We start from the raw sequence: 22,200 nt of genomic DNA, 5'->3' as shown, positions 1-22,200 counted from the left end.
AATATTTACCTGCTATTACTGTACCAGTAGGAGTCTGCAAGTGCAGAGTGTGCTATTATTATTTTATCGAGATTATGAGAGAATTTATCTTGTACATCACACTAGACATGAATAAAGATATCTATTGAGCCTGTAAGACTAATTTGCAGAATGGGCTATAAAAGAGAGTGGAGCTCTGGGTAATATGCCAGTGCTTTATAAATAAAATATAATAGTAATGTTGTAAATTGCTTCAAATTCATGTTTTATGTAAGCCAAAATTTGACAAGTATATCATTTTGTCGTATCATAACTTAGTGTTCTAGTTTTGGATTTTTCTGACCGCAATTCAGTTTGAAGCTGAAAATATGAGCAACATTGTGGCACCAGGCTCTTTGATTTGTACTTAGAATGGATGTGAATTTCAAGAACACTATTTACTGTAAGGCCTTAGTCACACGGGCGTTTTTTGCCGTGATTCGCGGATCGCATGACGGATGTGCATGCGAAAATCGCGTGACCGGGGGCGAAAAATTGCGGGAAAAATCTGGACATAGCCACGTTTATCGTCACAGCAAAACACCCATCTGACCGGAGTAAAATCGCCGTGCACATCAAAATGCGCATGAAACTTAGACTGGCCGGAACTTAGTTTTGCGCCGTGCATGGATAAGATGTTGCCTCCATATTACGAGCACCTTGTCAGCCTTTGCCATTTCATTCAAGTTCTCACATCCTAGAAGACTATGCACTCGCCAGATGACGGTAGTACAGTGCGGCATGCTCGCCAGTGAAAAAAACGCAGCTAGCTGCAGTAAATGGTTTTGGTGCGCACATTAAACGCTGAGCACACATAGGCGCGATCTGCGATTCGTCGTGTCCTATGATTTATCGCATATCCGCATAAAAAGCTGACATGTGACCGATACCATAGCGAAACATTGGTTCTATATATGCGCAAATCGCATGCGCAAATGGCGCGAAAAAACGCCCGTCTGACTAAGGCCTAAAAGTATACAAAATACTGTCAGTAGTTCATGTAGTAGTTAATGGGTCTCCATCAGCATCCATTGTAAAAGCAGGTTTTACAGGACACTTTTTGTGTATTTTATGGTTTGTCAAGAGCTTTACTCAGGCTTTTATCTAATCCTATGATCAACTTGAACTCTGCCAACCTGAAAAGACTAAGACTCATGAGGTTATTGTGATATCATAAACCTCTCTTAATCTCTAACCTACTTCCACTATGTTTTTATCAATTGAAGTCGGAGCAAACCTGGCTCATAAAACGTTTTACAAGCAAGACAGACGGATGTTAATTTATTATTGAGAGATTAATACAAAATACACCAGATTAACCACAGTTTAAAGGGAACTTGTCAGCTCAAGCATGCTGTCCAAACTGCAGGCGCCATGTTACAAAGCAGGAGGAGCTGAGCGGACTGATCTATAGTTCTATTGGAAATGATTCAGCATAACTTGTACTTTATTCATTTATTCTGAATTTACAGGTCTAATGGGCGGTCCTATCAGTGATTCACAACTCTTTGGAACGATTGTGCAAACAGAAAAAACTGTCAATCACTGATAGGACCGCCCATCGGACTATTCAGCTCAGAATGAGCGGACATATAAATAAATTTCAAGTTATACTGGATTTTTTCCTACAAAACTAATATATATATATATATATATATATATATATATATATATAAATCTGCTCAGCTCCTCCTGATGCTAGTAGTTTGAACAACATGTTCAAGATGATAGGCTCCCTTTAAGTGCACCATCTCACATATGGTATAAAAGTATAGAGTGGAGCATATAGTTATGCGATTGTACAGCGTTGTTCTATAGAATATAACGCCTTAGTAATCGCCCATATGCTTTTGACGCCTGCCATTAAGGGGCTTTATTCTGATGCGCCATCTTTTGACTGTGGATTCTTGTCTGTTGAATAACAGCCTGGCACTTGTTCTAACACTAGGGACTGGAGAAATCTGCTGTTTAACTCTTTACTGGCCGCAGTCAGTACGACTGCAGCATGTGAAATGCTGACAGATCGAGGAGCTCCCACTTCCCCTTCTAGTCCCCCATATTGCTAAGGCAATCGGAGAGTTGAATATGGCCTTTGGGTCTGCCAGCTACAGTGGCCTATGAGACCTATAGGCTTTCTAATACGCTACTATATGGAAGTATAGTAGTGTATTAAAAGAATGATAAAATATGGTGACATTCAAGTCAAAAAATAATCCAACATCAAAACCCCACCTTTTCCCCTTTACTATGCAAAAAACGTAGAAAAAAATGACAAATGCAGTATTTCTGTGTTCAAAGTAAACCAGAGAAAAAAGTTAGCATGTTATTTAACCTGTACAGTGCACGTCATAAAATTAAATATGGAATAGCAAGTAATCAAAACATTGCATGGATCAACAAATGGTACCATTAAAAAGTACAACTAATCCCACAAAAAAAGCTTACACAGCACTGTTGGCTCAAAATGAAAAAAGTTAGTCTTTGAATGCAGTGATAAACAAATACTTCCAAGTGGAAGAATGTATCAAGTGGGGTACCACAAGGCTCTTAGGCGCAGTGTATCTGATGGAGGGAATTGATGGGAAACTAATCAAATTTGCCGACAACACAAAGATAGGAGGGATAGCTAACACTGGGGAAGAGAGAGAGAGATGATTGAGAAAGATCTAGAAAAGCTTGAACAGTGGGCTGTGACTAACAGAATGGTATTCAACAAGGAGAAATGCAAAGTCCTACATCTGGGCAATAAAAATGAAAAATGCTCATACAGAATGGGAGGAATTGGGCGAAGCAGCAGCACATGTGAAAATGACCTGGGTATACTAATAGATCATAGACTGAACATGAGTCAACAATGTGATGCAGCAGCCAAAAAGGCAAACACAGTTCTGGGATGTATTAAGAGAAGCATAGAGTCTAGATCATGTGAGGTAATTATCCCCCTCTATTGTTCCTTAGTCAGATATCATCTGGAATACTGTGTCCATTTCTGGGCACTTCACTTTAAACATGACATAGACAAACTGGAGCAAGTTCAGAGAAGAGTTACCAAGATGGTGAGCGGTCTGCAAATCATTTCCTATGAGGAACGGTTAAAGGATCTGGAAATGTTTAGCTTGCAAAAAATAAGGCTGAGAGGAGACTTAATAGCTGTCTACAAATATCTGAAGGGCTGTAACACTGCAGAGGGATCAGCCCTATTCTCATTTGTACAAGTAAAGACAAGAAGCAATGGTATGAAACTGAAAGGGAGGAGATACAAATTAGATTTTAGAAAAAACTTTCTGATAGTGAGAGTGATCAATGAGTAGAAAACAGGCTGCCAAGGGAGGTGGTGAGTTCTCCTTCAATAAAAGTCTTCAAATAAAGACTGGACAAATATCTGTCTGGGATAACTTAGTGAATCCTGCACTGAGCAGGGGGTTGGACCTGATGACCTTGGAGGTCTCTTCCAACTCTACCATTCTATGACTTCTATTAAAAGCATGAAAAGTTTCAAAAAAAAACTATATCAGTTTGGTATTGGTGTAATTGCACTAGCCTGCAGAAATAATTTAGCATATTATTTATACTGCACAGTGAATGCCGTTGAAAATAAGAATAAAAAACACACCCGAATTGCAGTTTTTGTTGATCTTGTCTCTAGAGAAATATAAAATAAAAAGCAATCAAAATGTTATATGTTCCCAAAATTAGGTAAATGCAGACTACAGTTTATCCCGCAAGAATCAAGCTCTTTCTTATAGAGCTGCGCTGATGGAAAAATAAAAATGCTATAGTTCTTGGAATGCAGCAACACAAAAGCAAATCTTAAAAAAAGGGGGTGGGGGGTTCCTTATGTACAAAAATAGCAAAACATAAAAATACTGTGTAATCTTGGCATCGCCAGAATTGTCCCAGAGAAGAATTTTATTGCATTATTTATTTTGCATACTGAGACCCAAACAACAAGCTGAATTTCTCTTTTTTTCCTCTATCTCCGTAAGAAAATATTAATAAAAGTTATATAATTCATTATATGTACCAAAAAATGATGCAATTAAAAAATACAACTTGTTTCACAAAAAACATATGGCTATTAGAGATGAGCGAACGTACTCGTCCGAGCTTGATATTCGTGCGAATATTAGGGTGTTCGGGATGCTCGTTACTCGTAACGAGTACCACGCGGTGTTCCGGTTACTTTCAGTTTCCTCTCTGAGACGTTAGCGTGTTTTTCTGGCCAATTGAAAGACAGGGAAGGCATTACATCTTCCCCCTGTGACGTTCAAGCCCTATACCACCCCCCTGCTGTGAGTGGCTGGGGCGATCAGATGTCACCCGAGTATAAAAGTCGGCCCCTCCCGCGGCTCGCCACAGATGCCTTGTGAGTTAGCTGAGGGACAGTGCTGCTGGTGCCGGAGCTGCTGTAGGGAGAGCGTTAGGAGTTAGTGTAGGCTTCAAGAACCCCAACGGTCCTTCTCAGGGCCACATCTAATAGTGTGCAGTACTGTGTTAGCACTGTATTTTTTATTTTTTTTTCAAAATTGGATCTGCAGAGCATTGCGCCCTGCAATAGGGACAGAAGTGGTGGTTAGGCAGGGAGAGTGTTAGCAGTGAGTGTAGGCTTCAAGAACCCCAACGGTCCTTTCTAGGGCCACATCTATCCGTGTGCAGTACTGTCCAGGCTGCTGTTAGCAGTGTTGCATTTTATTTTTTTTTTCTCAAAACCGGCTGTGCAGACCATTGCACCCGGCATTAATACTACAGGGATAGAATTGTGTAGGCAGGGCCAGAAGACATACATTATTCATTGAATAGACGCAGTGTGGCTTGTCCTTTGAAAAACAAGGGAAAAAATTCTATTTCGCCTGCCTCTGACAGTCCTCAGGGCTCTGGGTACGTGTGTGCTGCGTGCAGAACGTTAAAAAAAATCTGACGCAGCCAGCTACGTTTTACTGCAGGCTTGCGCCAATTTTTTTCCTGCATGGGAAATCCCTGATCTGCTGGAGCCAATAACTTTGCATCACTGCAGTTCTCTGACACATTTGCAGGGCCACAACACAGTTATTAAACTTAGTAGTATTCATTGAATACACGCAGTGTGGCTTGTCCTTTGAAAAACAAGGGAAAAAATTCTATTTCGCCTGCCTCTGACAGTCCTCAGGGCTCTGGGTACGTGTGTGCTGCGTGCAGAACGTTAAAAAAAATCTGACGCAGCCAGCTACGTTTTACTGCAGGCTTGCGCCAATTTTTTTCCTGCATGGGAAATCCCTGATCTGCTGGAGCCAATAACTTTGCATCACTGCAGTTCTCTGACACATTTGCAGGGCCACAACACAGTTATTAAACTTAGTAGTATTCATTGAATAGACGCAGTGTGGCTTGTCCTTTGAAAAACAAGGGAAAAAATTCTATTTCGCCTGCCTCTGACAGTCCTCAGGGCTCTGGGTACGTGTGTGCTGCGTGCAGAACGTTAAAAAAAATCTGACGCAGCCAGCTACGTTTTACTGCAGGCTTGCGCCAATTTTTTTCCTGCATGGGAACTCCCTGATCTGCTGGAGCCAATAACTTTGCATCACTGCAGTTCTCTGACACATTTGCAGGGCCACAACACAGTTATTAAACTTAGTAGTATTCATTGAATAGACGCAGTGTGGCTTGTCCTTTGAAAAACAAGGGAAAAAATTCTATTTCGCCTGCCTCTGACAGTCCTCAGGGCTCTGGGTATGTGTGTGCAGCGTGCAGAACGTTAAAAAAAATCTGACGCAGCCAGCTACATTTTACTGCAGGCTTGCGCCAATTTTTTTCCTGCATGGGAAATCCCTGATCTGCTGGAGCCAATTACTTTGCATCACTGCAGTTCTCTGACACATTTGCAGGGCCACAACACAGTTATTATTAAACTTAGTAGTATTCATTGAATACACGCAGTGTGGCTTGTCCTTTGAAAAACAAGGGAAAAAATTCTATTTTGGCTGCAGGCTTGCGCCAATTTCTTTCCTGGCTTGGAAATCACTGGTAATACAGTATGCTGAGGGGTAGGGGTAGGCCGAGAGGACGTGGACGCGGCCGAGGACGCGTAGGCCCAAGTGAGGGTGTGGGCACAGGCCGAGCTCTTGATCCAGGTGTGTCGCAGCCGACTGCTGCGCGATTAGGAGAGAGGCACGTTTCTGGCGTCCCCACATTCATCGCCCAATTAATGGGTCCACGCGGGAGACCTTTATTAGAAAATGAGCAGTGTGAGCAGGTCCTGTCGTGGATGGCAGAAAGTGCTTAGAGCAAGCTATCATCCACCCAGAGTTCTGCGCCGTCCAGTGCTGCAAATCCGAATCCTCTGTCTGCTGCTCCTCCTTCCTCCCAGCCTCCTCACTCCACTACAATGACACATGCTCAGGAGCGGGAAGACTCCCAGGAACTGTTCTCAGGCCCCTGCTCAGATTGGGCAGCAGTGGTTCCTCTCCCACCAGATGAGTTTATCGTCACTGATGCACAACCATTGGAAAGTTCCCGGGGTCCGGGGGATGAGGCTGGGAACTTCCGAGAACTGTCTCAAGACCTTTCAGTGGGTGAGGAGGACGATGACGATGAGACACAGTTGTCTTGCAGTGAGGTAGTAGTAAGGGCAGTAAGTCCGAGGGAGGAGCGCACAGAGGATTCGGAGGAAGAGCAGCAGGACGATGAGGTGACTGACCCCACCTGGTGTGCAACGCCTACACAGGACAGGTCTTCAGAGGGGGAGGCATGGGCAGCAGCAGGGCAGGTTGCAAGAGGCAGTGCAGTGTCAAGGGGTAGAGGCAGGGCCAGACAAAATAATCCACCAACTGCTTCCCAAAGCACACCCTCGCGCCATGCCACCCTGCAGAGGCCGAGGTGCTCTAAGGTCTGGCAGTTTTTCACCGAGACGCCTGACGACCGACGAACAGTGGTGTGCAACCTTTGTCGCGCCAAGATCAGCCGGGGAGCCACCACCAACAGCCTCACCACCACCAGCATGCGCAGACATATGATGGCCAAGCACCCCACAAGGTGGGACGAAGGCCGTTCACCGCCTCCGGTTTGCACCGCTGCCTCTCCCCCTGTGCCCCAACCTGCCACTGAGATCCAACCCCCCTCTCAGGACACAGGCACTACCGTCTCATGGTCTGCACCCACACCCTCACCTCCGCTGTCCTCGGCCCCATCCACCAATGTCTCGCACCGCACAGTCCAGCCGTCGCTAGCGCAAGTGTTGGAGCGCAAGCGCAAGTACGCCGCCACGCACCCGCACGCTCAATCGTTAACCGTCCACATAGCCAAATTTATCAGCCTTGAGATGCTGCCGTATAGGGTTGTGGAAACGGAGGCTTTCAAGGCTATGATGGCGGCGGCGGCCCCGCGCTACTCAGTTCCCAGTCGCCACTACTTTTCCCGATGTGCCGTCCCAGCCCTGCACGACCACGTCTCCCGCAACATTGTACGCGCTCTCACCAATGCGGTTAGTGGCCAGGTCCACTTAACTACGGACACGTGGACAAGCACAGGCGGGCAGGGCCACTACATCTCCCTGACGGCACATTGGGTGAATTTAGTGGAGGCTGGGACAGAGTCAGAGCCTGGGACCGCTCACGTCCTACCCACCCCCAGAATTGCGGGCCCCAGCTCGGTGGTGGTATGTTCGGCGGTGTATGCTTCTTCCACTAAAGCACCCTCCTCCTCCTCCTCTTCAACCTCTGTCTCGCAATCTAGATGTGTCAGCAGCAGCAGGACGTCGCCAGCAGTCGGTGTCGCGCGGCGTGGCAGCACAGCGGTGGGCAAGCGTCAGCAGGCCGTGCTGAAACTACTCAGCTTAGGAGATAGGAGGCACATGGCCCACGAACTGCTGCAGGGTCTGACAGAGCAGACTGACCGTTGGCTTGCGCCGCTGAGCCTCCAACCGGGCATGGTCGTGTGTGACAACGGCCGTAACCTGGTGGCGGCTCTGCAGCTCGGCAGCCTCACGCACGTGCCATGCCTGGCCCACGTCTTTAATTTGGTGGTTCAGCGCTTTCTGAAAAGCTACCCACGCTTGTCAGACCTGCTCGTAAAGGTGCGCCGGCTCTGCGCACATTTCCGCAAGTCCCACACGGACGCTGCCACCCTGCGCACCCTGCAACATCGGTTTAATCTGCCAGTGCACCGACTGCTGTGCGATGTGCCCACACGGTGGAACTCTACGCTCCACATGTTGGCTAGGCTCTATGAGCAGCGTAGAGCTATAGTGGAATACCAACTCCAACATGGGCGGCGCAGTGGGAGTCAGCCTCCTCAATTATTTTCAGAAGAGTGGGCCTGGTTGGCAGACATCTGCCAGGTCCTTCGAAACTTTGAGCAGTCTACCCAGGTGGTGAGCGGCGATGCTGCAATCATTAGCGTCACCATTCCTCTGCTATGCATCTTGAGAAGTTCCCTGCAAACCATAAAGGCAGCCGCTTTGCGCTCGGAAACAGAGCCGGGGGAAGACAGTATGTCGCTGGATAGTCAGAGCACCCTCCTGTCTATATCTCAACGCGTTCAGGAGGAGGAGGAGGAGCATGAGGAGGATGAGGAGGAGGGGGAAGAGACAGCTTGGCCCACTGCTGATGGTACCCATGCTGCTTGCCTGTCATCATTTCAGCGTGTATGGCCTGAGGAGGAGGAGGAGGAGGAGGAGGATCCTGAAAGTGATCTTCCTAGTGCGGACAGCCATGTGTTGCGTACAGGTACCCTGGCACACATGGCTGACTTCATGTTAGGATGCCTTTCTCGTGACCCTCGCGTTACACGCATTCTGGCCACTACGGATTACTGGGTGCACACACTGCTCGACCCACGCTATAAGGAGAACCTTCCCACTCTCATTCCCGAAGAGGAAAGGGGTTCGAGAGTGTTGCTATACCACAGGACCCTGGCGGACAAGCTGATGGTAAAATTCCCATCCGACAGCGCTAGTGGCAGAAGGCGCAGTTCCGAGGGCCAGGTAGCAGGGGAGGTGCGGAGATCGAGCAGCATGTACAGCCCAGGCAGTGCAACAGTCTTTAAGGGCCTGGACAGCTTTATGGCTCCCCAGCAAGATTGTGTCACCGCTCCCCAGTCAAGGCTGAGTCGGCGGGAGCACTGTAAAAGGATGGTGAGGGAGTACGTAGCCGATCGCACGACCGTCCTCCGTGACGCCTCTGCCTCCTACAACTACTGGGTGTCGAAGCTGGACACGTGGCCTAAACTAGCGCTGTATGCCCTGGAGGTGCTTGCTTGTCCTGCGGCTAGCGTCTTGTCGGAAAGGGTGTTTAGTGCGGCTGGGGGAATCATCACAGATAAGCGTACCCGCCTGTCAACCGACAGTGCCGACAGGCTAACACTCATCAAGATGAACAAAGCCTGGATTTCCCCAGACTTCTCTTCTCCACCAGCGGACAGCAGCGATACGTAAGCAATACGTAGGCTGCACCCGCGGATGGAAGCTACGTTCTCTCTCACCATCCAAAACGGGGACATTTCTGCTTCATCAATCTGTATCTAATATTCCTCCTCCTCCTCCTGCTCCTCCTCCTGAAACCTCACGTAATCACGCTGAACGGGCAATTTTTCTTAGGGCCACAAGGCTCACTCATCTAATTTTTCTAAACAATTTTTATATGTTTCAATGCTCTTAAAAGCGTTGAAACTTTAACTTGAACCAATTTTTCGTTAAACTGGGCTGCCTCCAGGCCTAGTTACCACTTAAGCCACATTAACCAAAGCGATTAATGGGTTTCACCTGCCATCTTGGTTGGGCATGGCCAATTTTTACTGAGGTACATTAGTACTGTTGGTACACCAATGTTTTGGGGCCCTCACCTACAGTGTAATCATAGCAATTTGTATGTTCTTCGCCTGCACTCATGGTACAGAAGTGTGTGTGGGGTTGGCCTACACTTTAGCTACATAAATGTAACTTGGGCCTTGGCTATACTGCAGCTACTGAAATGGAACTAAGACTGCGCTCCCACTATACTGCTGCTTCGGAATTGTTCCTGGGGCCTGTGTAGGCTGCTACAATGACTTAAATGGAACTAAGACTATGCTCCTCCTATACTGCTGCTTCGGAATTGTTCCTGGGGCCTGTGTAGGCTGCTACAATGACTTAAATGGAACTAAGACTATGCTCCTCCTATACTGCTGCTTCGGAATTGTTCCTGGGGCCTGTGTAGGCTGCTACTATTACTGAAATGGAACGAAGACTGCGCTCCCACTATACTGCTGCTTCGGAATTGTTCCTGGGGCCTGTGTAGGCTGCTACTATTACTGAAATGGAACTAAGACTGTGCTCCCCCTATAATGCTGCTAGTGATATGTTAGTGGGGCCTGTCGCTAATGCTACGGCTGAAATGTTACTAATTCTGGGCTCTGCCTATACCGCTGCTAATGGTATGTCTCTGGGGTGTGGAAACAGAGGCTTCCCAAAGACATGATGGCGGCGAGGCCATTTCCCACCAACGCTGTTACTGTTAAGGTGCATATAACCACGGACACGTGGAGAGGACACGTAGTGCCTCCAAAACATCCCCCGCCACGGCCAACTTAATCCTGGCCACATTCCGAAAACCAACAAAATAAAACCGCGCTACTAGGTCCGCAGTCACCACCACATTACCACCAACGCGGTTACTGTTTAGGTACATATTACCAGTCTGACTGGGGCATGCGGTGTTGGCCGGAGCCCACCTGCATTAAGCACGACATTACTACCTCAGCTGTGTTGGGCAATGCAATGGGATATTTTTGTGTATCGCCGGTGGGTTCCAGGGAGCCACCCATGCTGTAGGTGCACACGGAGTTTAACCTACATGTGTCCACTTGTAAAGAACCCCAGTCTGACTGGGGCATGCAGTGTGGGCCGAAGCCCACCTGCATTAAGCACGACATTACTACCTCAGCTGTGTTGGGCAATGCAATGGGATATTTTTGTGTATCGCCGGTGGGTTCCAGGGAGCCCCCCATGCTGTCGGTCGACAGGGACTTCACAATAGGGAGTTGTACCTGCCTGTGTCTATGAATTAAAAAGCCCGGTCTGACTGGGGCATGCAGAGACACCTTGACAGAATGAATAGTGTGTGGCACATAGGTTCCCCATTGGTATGCCCACGTGTGCAGCTCCTGATGGCGGTGGCACAGGATTCTATTTCTCATTGCTTCTGTACAGCATTGTGGGCTATCGCCCCGCCCCTTTTAAAGAGGGTCGCTGCCTAGCCGTGCCAACCCTCTGCAGTGTGTGCCTGCGGTTCCTCCTCATGGCAGACGCACTTCTAAATAGACATGAGGGTGGTGTGGCATGAGGGCAGCTGAAGGCTGCGCAGGGACACTTTGGTGTGCACTGTGGGGGGGAGGGGGGGCGGTTGGGCAGCATGTAACCCAGGAGAAGTGGCAGTGGAGTGTCATGCAGGCAGTGATTGTGCTTTGTTGGAGGTAGTGTGGTGCTTAGCAAAGGTATGCCATGCTAATGAGGGCTTTTCAGAAGTAAAAGTTGTTGGGAGGGGGGGGGGCCCACTCTTGCCGCTATTGTGGCTTAATAGTGGGACCTGTGAACTTGAGATGCAGCCCAACATGTAGCCCCTCGCCTGCCCTATCCGTTGCTGTGTCGTTCCCATCACTTTCTTGAATTGCCCAGATTTTCACACAAGGAAACCTTAGCGAGCATCGGCGAAATACAAAAATGCTCGGTTCGCCCATTGACTTCAATGGGGTTCGTTACTCGAAACGAACCCTCGAGCATCGCGAAAAGTTCGTCCCGAGTAACGAGCACCCGAGCATTTTGGTGCTCGCTCATCTCTAATGGCTATCTGTAACTGTACAACAGAAAAATAAAAAATTGATGACTCTAGTAATGTGATGATTAAAAAAAACCTAAAACATTAGTTTGTCATTAAGGTGCAAACAGGCTTCGTCACTAAGGGGGTTACACTGCATCTTTTAGGGGCTCTTCACAACACCTTTTAATGTACATTTAACACATATGTGAAAAAGTGAATACAAACATATGATATTAAAAGCATACCTGTATGTTTTAAAAATGTATATGTTAACTGAACAGCTGGATGCTTCTATACGTTTGTCTCTGTTTTTACATTAAAAAATGTAATATTAATAATCATCATTTGTGTAGCGACAACATATTCCGTAGCGCTTTCAAAGCACATGCGATTTTTCCGCGAGTGTGAAGGAAAAACTGAGCTTACATAGCATGCTTTGAAAAGTATTTGCTGCGGATCCTTGGTGCAGACGTTTATATGGAGCTGGCCAAACTCAGAAAACTGGCCTTTTCTTTATGTGAAAACATTAGTGACTTATAAGTCAATGGAGTAGCACATCTTCTTGAACTATTAATATTCTATCAATGGTAAAAGTCCTGGACAACCCCTTTAACTCGTGGACAAAAAAAATTGAAAAACAAAGGTTACAAAGTGTAGAACAAAGATATGAAGTATTGCATAAGACTTCATTCATCTGCAAACAATGCTTCAACCTGCCAGTATTTCATTTTGTCACAAGTCTAAGAGACAAACTGTGGATACAGAAGTCAAAATGTTTATAAGCAATATGTAAGACAAAGGGTGATGACTAAGACTGTGCATATCCAAAGTGGCAGCAATCCAGCAAAAAAGTCATTCATTTTACAGGAAAACCCAGTTCATGCCATCCATCCATTTCAAAAGTTGAAACATTTAATTTAGCATACATGATAAAATGATAATGGTTCAAAGAAATTTATTTCAAAGTCATGTGTTCTGACCTGTGGGAAGTAACCTCACCACTTTTTGTGGAAAATGTAAAAAGCAATATTTGATCTAATGCTTTAAAATTACTTATTTTACCACATCAAGGTCAAGGTCAACCTTTTTTTTTTTTATTAATGAAAAGATTCATCCAAGAAAAATGCAGGAAGCGGAATAAAAGGAAAACATATTAATGCCAGTATAATAATATGCATTGCTGTATATTGCAGGGATACCCACCAACCGCAAGAATGAGGATCCAATTACCCCTGTAACTTCTGCGCAAACTTTGCCAACGGCAGGAATTCTGCCCACTGATGAGCCTTTTCGCTTGCAAACAACCATAAATATTGCACTAAATCCTGGTTCTTCCTCTCAGTCTGACCATTAGTTTGCGGGTGGAATGCTGACGATAAGGAAAGCGATGTTCCCAGGTTTCTACAGAAAGCTTGCCAAAATTGCACAATAAACTGAACCCCGCGATCAGATACAATGTTCTCAGGAACCCCATGTAGACTAATGATTTCTTTTACAAAAATCTTGGAAAACTCTATCGCAGAAGGTAACTTCTTTAATGCCACGAAATGTGCCATTTTTGAGAAACGGTCTACAACAACTAGGATAGTGGTAAAATTCTGAGACTCAGGTAGATTAGTGATAAAATCTACCGATAAATGCAACCACAGATGAGAAGGCACCGGTAACGGTCTCAGAGGCCCCTCCGGATGCCGACGACGACTTTTATTGCGTGCACAGACAGAGCATCCCTTAAGAAAGTCGCAGATCTCCCAAGACATGCCTGGCCACCAGTAGTGTCTAGTACAAAGATCCAGAGTCCCCTGAACCCCCGGATGGCCTGCGAGAACAGATGAGTAAGACTCTTCAATGACTGCTCCTGGGCCACCATACGATCGGACATGTCTTGGATTACGACCACTAAATCCTGCAACTGACTTGCGAGGGTACTCATGGCCTCCATAGGAGAGCAAAAAACCCGCTGAGCAATTTTTAAGGGCCAGTTATTATGTTATGGTATACTACCCTTGATACGCCAGCCCAGGTTGCCCTAGATCTCACCCACAACCCCTGTCCCTGCTTGCCTTCACTCCTGGCGAACCCCAGGCGGGCAATTGGGAAGCGGTTCCTACTCTCACCAGGGACCGAGAAGGGATGCCGGTGTACCTGATGGAAGGGTAAAATACTGACAGAAAAGGCAGATGAAAAGCAACCAACATGAACAAACTAATCAGAACTGAGGCAGATGGAAAAACCTGGGAGATAGTAGCAACAATAGCAGACAAGCTGATAGTGGCAGGAGACCTACAGAGGCAGACTAGCTAGCACACTGAGAGAAACCACTAATTGGCAGTGACTGCAAGTCCCTGCAAGACCATTAAACAAAAGCGGCCGCCCAGGGGCGGAGAGAGGGAGACAGCCCACTCCCAGCAGATCATGATGAAAGGGAACTCATGCACAGGCACCAGAACCATGCCGGCCAGGCACTTGCACCACCAACAGCCGGGCAACAAGCTGAGGGAATGCACCCCGACCACGGGACCCTGCACACTGCCGCGCCAGGAGGACCAGCAACCACCGCATGGTAACAGCATGCCAGTTTCTGATGCACATTATAGTAAATCTGACAAGCCATGTGCAGCCTGGACCCCAAAACTAGGCCGCACCCACATTTTAAAATAGTGGCAGGGTTATGTGAAAGGTCCGTAATAGTTAGACAGCATAACATTAGACTAAGCAGTCAAATTACACCAGATTTATCACAGTGGCATCCTCAGGCCTCGGTCAAACGAGCGTTTTTTCACGCGATTTGCGCATGCGATCTGCGCATATATAGAACCATTGCTTCGCAATGGGATCGGTCACATGTCCGCTTTTTATGCGGATATGCGATAAATTATAGAACACGACGAATCGCAGATCGCGTGTATCTGCGTTCTGCGATTCCTTGTGTTCTATATATGCGCTCAATGGGGCCGGCGGCAGCAGCGCCGACCCCATTGAGAACATATACTATAAAGATCATTCTCCTCTGCCACAGCTGTAACAGCTGTGGCAGAGAAGAACGATGTTCGCCCATTGAATTCAATGGAGCCGGCAATACAGCCGGCTCCATTGAAAGCAATGGGCTGCCGGCGAGCGCGGCATAAATTTTCGGGAAGGGCTTAAAAATATAAGCCATTGCCTAAAAACCATCCAAAAATGTGTAAAAATAAAAAAAAAATTATACTCACCCTGATTGGCTCAGCGCTCAGCCAATCAGAGGCAGGTCTGACTCACACCCTCTTCACACCCACTGCAGGTCGGCCGCGGGGACCTCCGGCTGCCGGGAGCAGGTGAGTATGTATATATTTTTTTATTTTAACACTTTTCTGGATGAATTGCAGGGTAGGGCTTATATATTTAAGCCCTTCCCGACAATTCATCCCGCGCACGCCGGCAGCCCATTGCTTTCAATGGAGCCGGCTGTATTGCCGGCTCCATTGAATTCAATGGGCAAACATCGTTCTTCTCTGCCACAGCTGTTACAGCTGTAGCAGAGAAGAATGATTTGTCTTCTATATGTTCTCAATGGGGTCGGCGCTGCTGCCGCCGGCCCCATTGAGCGCATACTGAGAAGAGAACAGGAATCGCAGATCGCAGATAGGTGCGATTTCTGTTCTATAATTTATCAGACGAGCGCATAAAAAGCGCTCATGTGTCTGATACCATTGCAAAGCAATGGTTTTAAAAAATCGCCGGATGCATGCGCATGCGCAAATCGCGCGAAAAAACGCCCGTCTGACTAAGGCCTTAGTCACACGGGCGTTTTTTCACGCGATTTGCGGATCGCATGACGGATGCGCATCCACAAATCGCGTGACCGGGGCCAAAAAAAATCGCCCAAAAAATCTGCTCTTAGTCGCGTTTCATTAGAAACGGGCCGGAGCTGTCCAGCGCATTGAATTCAATGGAGCCGGCAATACAGCCGGCTCCATTGAAAGCAATGCACTGCGGGCGAGCGTGGGATGAATTGTCGGGAAGGGCTTAAATATATAAGCCCTTCCCTGCAATTCATCCAGAAATGTGTAAAAAAAAAAAAAATGTATACTCACCTTTCCGCTGCAGCCGAAGTTCAGCGGCGGCCGCCGGCAGTTCTCCTGAACTGCTTCTCTATATAATTCAGCAGCCGGGGCTTTAAAATCCCAGCCTGCTGAATGAGCTGCCTCTAATTGGTCACAGCCTGACCAATCAGAGGCAGCTCTCACTCACACACCCATTCATGAATTTATGAATGGGTGAGTGACTGCTGCCTCTCATTGGCTCAGCGGGACCAATCAGAGGCAGCTCATTCAGCAGCCCGTCTGACTAAGGCCTCAATGTGTAATACAAAATCTGGATGACCCATGTGATGTGATTACTCTTCATACTAGGCTTCTCCACTCCTAATAGGAATTGTAAACTTAGTGCTTAACTATATTATATATATGAGCTACATCTTACATAAATAACCTGACAGAGTTTAGGTTTTTCTGACTTCCATTTCTGAGTGTCACTAACAATATTTGTCATTTACACACACGATCCACTGAAAGGTTGACAGTGCAATTTTCTTTTTCAAATTAAGGCCATCTCATTTTCTAAATGATCCTCCATGATTAGACCTTTAGTTACGATATTTGATTTGTTCAACTCAAATTGGGTATGCAGTTATGCCTTGGAAATACAATTATACATAATAGGAAAGGTTCAGTATTGATTTAGCTACAGCTTGTCACAGCTAATTAGTTTATTGTTCTGCATAACTAAAGGACTTATTCATTTTGAGAGGCCCATGTTTCTGTCTTAATGTAATCATGTTGTGTTGATAGGATTCCAAATTTCACTATTAGACATGTTTATGAAATGTCTTTTTACTTCCCAGGAATTTTATGGGATATAACTCGGTGCTAGTAAAAACTCCAGATCCCTATTTTTAATGTTATTTTACTGGTAACATTACAGCACATTTTGACCCTTTGTTCAAGGAGGTTTTGATGAATAACTTTAATATCATATGTGACATATTTTTATATCATATCTAATAAATATTACATAAATATTGGCAGTGGCTGGATTTCCACAACCCATAGAACACAGATTTCTGGTCATTCTTCCTGATTGAAAAGTATGTGGTTGCTCTTCTTTAAAAAGCCACTCAATTTTAAAACAGCTTATGCTTATATAATAGCTTGTGTGTGTCTCATTGAGGGCTCAGTCACACGGGCGTTTATTGCCGCGATTTGCGCATGCGCATGCGTCCGGCGATTTTTTAAAACCATTGCTTTGCAATGGTATCGGACACATGAGCGCTTTTTATGCGCTCGTCCGATAAATTATAGAACAGAAATCGCAGATCGCACCTATCTGCGATCTGCGATTCCTGTTCTCTTCTCTATATGCGCTCAATGGGGCCGGCGGCAGCAGCGCCGACCCCAATGAGAACATATAGAAGATAAATCATTCTTCTCTGCCACAGCTGAAACAGCTGTGGCAGAGAAGAACAATGTTTGCCCATTGAATTCAATGGAGCGGCAATACAGCCGCTCCATTGAAAGCAATGGGCTGCCGGCGTGCGCGGGGTTAATTGTCGGGAAGGGGTTAAATATATAACCCCTTTCCTGCAATGCATCCTGAAAAGTGAAAAAATAAAAAAAATGTATGTACTTACCTGCTCCCGGCAGCTGGAGATCCCGGCGGCCGGCCTGCAGTGGGTGTGAAGGGGGTGTGACTCAGGCTTGCCCCTGATTGGCTCAGCCTGAGCCAATCAGAGGCTGATCTCAGTCACACCCATTCATGAATTCATGAATGGGTGTGACTGAGACTCTCTTCTGATTGGCTCAGCGCTGAGCCAATCAGGGGCAAGCCTGAGTCACACCCCCTTCACACCCACTGCAGGCCGGCCGCCGGGATCTCCAGCTGCCGGGAGCAGGTAAGTACATACATTTTTTTTTTTTTTTCACTTTTCAGGATGCATTGCAGGAAAGGGGTTATATATTTAACCCCTTCCCGACAATTCATCCCACACTCGCCCGCAGAGCTTGCATTCAATGGAGCCGCTGTATTGCCGTCTCCATTGAATGCAATGCGCTGGACAGCTCCGGCCCGTTTCTAATGAAACGCGGCTAGGAGCAGATTTTCGGGCGATTTTTCGGCGCTGGTCACGCGATTTGCGCATGCGCATCCGTCATGCGATGCGCAAATCGCGTGAAAAAACGCCCGTGTGACTAAGGCCTAACCTTGTAATATACTTTTGTTTCAACGCTGTAAATTGATTTGAAGTGCCACTCCTCTGCAATCCACTGCCTGTTGTTAGGCTTTCAGCTTCTCTTGTAAATAGGATTTTTTGGATGCCGTCTTAGCTGAGGAGAATAAACTGTCTTCACAGGATCACTCTTCTGCATTCACACAGCTTTCAGATCTGTCGTTGGTGTGCGCTCAATATCTGCCTCTCCAGATGTTATATTTATCTAACCAGCTATGTGCACATATTTATGTTGTAGGCATTACACGTATCTGCAGCTTGCTTTGGTCAAAGCAGTATAATTCTTATTGGATTGATCTTTATTAGCTGCTTTACTAGGTTGTGTGTATTTGTATGGACACATATATAGAGATCTCTATATATGCTGTGACCATGCAAACAAAAAAGGGCTATTAAAGCAGCTAATAAATATCAATCCAATAAGAATTATTGTGCTTTGCTGAAAGCAAACTGGAGACTCATAAATTGCCTACAACATACATAGCAGATTAGGCAAATAAAAGAAGAAGGCAGAGATTGCGCACATGCTGACTCCAACTCTGAGAGCATCTGACAGTATGTAGAGCAGTATGAGTACAGAGAGCAGCCGCTGAAGACAATCCCTCAACCACAGCTAATAAACCCTGAGTCCTATTTGCTATGCCTAACAACAATCAGTGGATTGCAGAGGCACTGACAGTGGTAAAAAAAAAAAATAATACAAAATATATATATATATATATTTATTTATTTATTACAAGATTTATGAGACATACACAAGCTATAAAATGTGTGTAAGTTGTCTGAAAAGACAGTGTCCTTTTAAAGTATATGAATGATATGAAAACAATTGAGAACCAAACATCTCCTTCATGTGTATAATAATACTTCTAGCAATTGGACAGAGCCACTTCTAAGGTATAGTAAGTAGAGATGAGCAAGCATACTCGCTAAAGGCAAATACTCGAGCGAGTACTGTCCTCAACGAGTACCTGCCCACTCGTGAGAAAAGATTCGGGTGCCGGCGGGGGGAGCTCTCAGCCCCACCGGCGTCCGAATCTTTTCCCACGAGCGGGCAGGTACTCGCTGAATATTTGCCCTTAGCGAGTATGCTTGCTCATCTCTAATAGTAAGTAAATATGTCATAAAAGTGACCCATGCCAATCCTATTATTTTACAAGCCCATTAATTTGTAAAAGGTATTATATAAAATCCAATGCTGGGTCCAATATTAAATGTCTTCCTCCGTACCTTGCTTAAGTATTTCATATGTTTAAATAATTCATTTATTTATAATAATATACATATGCATAAGAGAACATATACTTCCCTATTATACCTGCCACACCGCAGAAGAATTTGGTAACAGAGGCTGCATAGCTAAATCAAATGAATACACAGCTATAGAGTACAGTCTTTGTTTCCAGCTAATATGAGCAAGTCCAAAAATGAACCCCCATTAAGTTATCCACATGCTTAAAAAGTCCTGATACAACTTTTCCTTCTATATTCAATGGAAAAAATGCATTGTTAATAGAGATGAGCGAACATGCTCGTTTAGGACAATTACTCGATCGAGCATCGCTCCCTCCGCTCTCCCCTGGCGCCCCCCCGAATCTTTTCGCTCGATTAGGCAGCTACTCGAAAAAAGCGATGCTTGATCGAGTAATTGTTCTAAATGAGCACGTTCGCTCACCTCTAATTGTTAAAGGGGTTGTCCCGCGCCGAAACGGGTTTTTTTTTTTTTAACCCCCCCCCCCCCCCGTTCGGCGCGAGACAACCCCGATGCAGGGGTTAAAAAAACACACCGGGTAGTACTTACCCGAATCCCGGCGGTCCGGCGTCTTCATACTCACCTGCTGAAGATGGCCACCGGGATCCTGTCTCTCTGTGGACCGCAGGGCTTCTGTGCGGTCCATTGCCGATTCCAGCCTCCTGATTGGCTGGAATCGGCACGTGATGGGGCGGAGCTACACGGAGCCGGCATTCTGCATGAGCGGCCCCATTGAAGACAGCAGAAGACCCGGACTGCGCAAGCGCGGCTAATTTGGCCATTAGAGGCCGAAAATTAGTCGGCACCATGGAGACGAGGACGCCAGCAACGGAGCAGGTAAGTATAAAACTTTTGATAACTTCTGTATGGCTCATAATTAATGCACAATGTACATTACAAAGTGCATTATTATGGCCATACAGAAGTGTATAGACCCACTTGCTGCCGCGGGACAACCCCTTTAATATTTGTTTCTGGTTACTAAAATATAAGGTGGCACACGTACTACATTGTTTCTCCAAAAATAAGACCTGTCCTGCTAATAAGTCCTACCTTGATTTTTGGGGAGGAGTGGGGGCTTGAACTATAAGCCCTCCCTAAAAAATAAGCCCTACCTACATTACATGAAAAAAACTCCCCTTGCAGGCATTATCCCCATCCCTCTCGCTGCTCTCCTAGCTCGCCCGGAATTCTTCCTTGTCATCCTCAGCACTGAAAGAGCATTTTCTTCCTGGTAATGTGGGTTGAATAGCCCGCCTCCAGCAAGAGAGTGCTGTGATCGGCTCAGGACCGTAGACTGAGCCAATCACAGACATTGGATGATGTCATTCACTGAATGGCTGTGATTGGCTCATCAAGCGCCATCTGTGATTGGCTCAGGCTGCAGTCTTGAGCCAATTACAGCATTCTCTTTCTGCAGGGGGGTAGTCAACCCATGTTACCAGGAAGAGAATGCTCTTTCAGCGCTGAGGACGACACGGAAGACTGCCGGAGCACCTGGAGAGCAGTGAGAGGGATAGGAACGGCACCTGCTAGGTAAGTATTAAGACACCCCCCAAAAATAACACACTGTGCCTCTTTTAGGGCAAAAATTAATATAAGACAGTGTCTTATTTTCGGGGAAACATGGTATACCTACTAAATAGGTGTGGATTATGAAAACATATGCATTGTGATTCACTCTCATCTAATTTGTAGCCATTAATCAAATGGTTGATAACTTGCTTTTGAGGATATAACAGAATAACATATTTTCTAAGGTCAGTATAGTTCTACAGAATGGAAATTGATAAGGGCTAGTACAGATATAACAAGGATTGAACTTAACTGCTCTGCTTCTTTCAGATGGATATTCCTCAGCTGTGACAAAATAAATTTAACTGTTTAATGAAAACATAGGCAAAAATTTTAAAAGGAAAACATGACTAAGGCCGCCTGCACACGAGCGGAAATCCCGCCGCGGGATTTCCCGCGGGATTTCCGCCGCTGAAAGTTTGCATAGGAGTGCATTAAAATACGCACTCCTATGCAGACGGCCGCGGTTTGGCCGCGCGAAATCTCGCGCGGCAAACAAACAGCGGCATGTCCTAATTTTCTGCGGGGCACGCACTCACCTGGCCGCCGGCTCCGGTCTGCGCATGTGCCGGCTGCGCGGCAGCCGGCACATGAAAGAGCCGGGGCCGCCAGGCGCGGGTGAGTACGCGCTCGTCCCTGCAGGCGCTCGGGTCGGATCGCGCGGCGAGAATTCTCGCTGCCGGATCCGACCCGCTCGTCTGCAGGCGGCCTAAGACTTCCAAAAGAGCAACTTTTTCCTTTAGACTACATATCAACTTTCTGAACATCAATGAGTGTTTTTTTAATCAAACTTATTCTAAAACTATATAAAAAATGTATACAGAAAAAAGCACCTTGTTATTCACATATTTATATTGATTACCAAACCATGCAGGCAAAAGAAGATACAAATGTCTACTCCACACACTGGTGCCTGCAACCTACAGTGTTCAGTTTGTTGATGTTTGTATCACTAAGGCCGCCTGCATATGGCAGAACCAGATTCCACCTGCAGGTTCCCGCAGTGGATTTCGGCTCTGACCACAGCCGACGACCCTGCATACCTGCTTTTGCTGTACTGTGGATCCTCGCCATCAGTCATGCACAGCACAGATTTGTTTTTTAAATGTTTATTACCTCTGCGCCATTCCATGGCCATGATGCAGGTACCTGCGGCTTATCCACAATATCAATTGCGAATGGGCTGTTAATCGGATGGCTTCTATTAAACTTTAATGGAAGCCGTCCGCGCGTAGTCTGCAGCAAAATACAGCATGCTGCGATTTTTCCTTGAGTGTGAAGGAAAAAGCGAGCTTACATAGCATGCTTTGAAAGGTATTTGCTGCGGA

The 22,200-nt window shown here is 46.2% G+C and overlaps 1 protein-coding gene across 1 annotated transcript in view; it reads right to left on the bottom strand.

Moving 5' to 3' along the window:
• Nucleotides 1-22,200, bottom strand: part of EPHA10 (EPH receptor A10) — a 720,654-nt gene that overhangs the window by 167,291 nt on the left and 531,163 nt on the right. The gene's annotated exons all lie outside the window — the stretch shown is intronic.

Source organism: Eleutherodactylus coqui, chromosome 1, assembly GCF_035609145.1.
Source record: "Eleutherodactylus coqui strain aEleCoq1 chromosome 1, aEleCoq1.hap1, whole genome shotgun sequence".
Taxonomy (NCBI): domain Eukaryota; kingdom Metazoa; phylum Chordata; class Amphibia; order Anura; family Eleutherodactylidae; genus Eleutherodactylus; species Eleutherodactylus coqui.
Note: the sequence above shows the minus strand (reverse complement) of the source record. Positions and strands in the feature narration are given on the sequence as shown.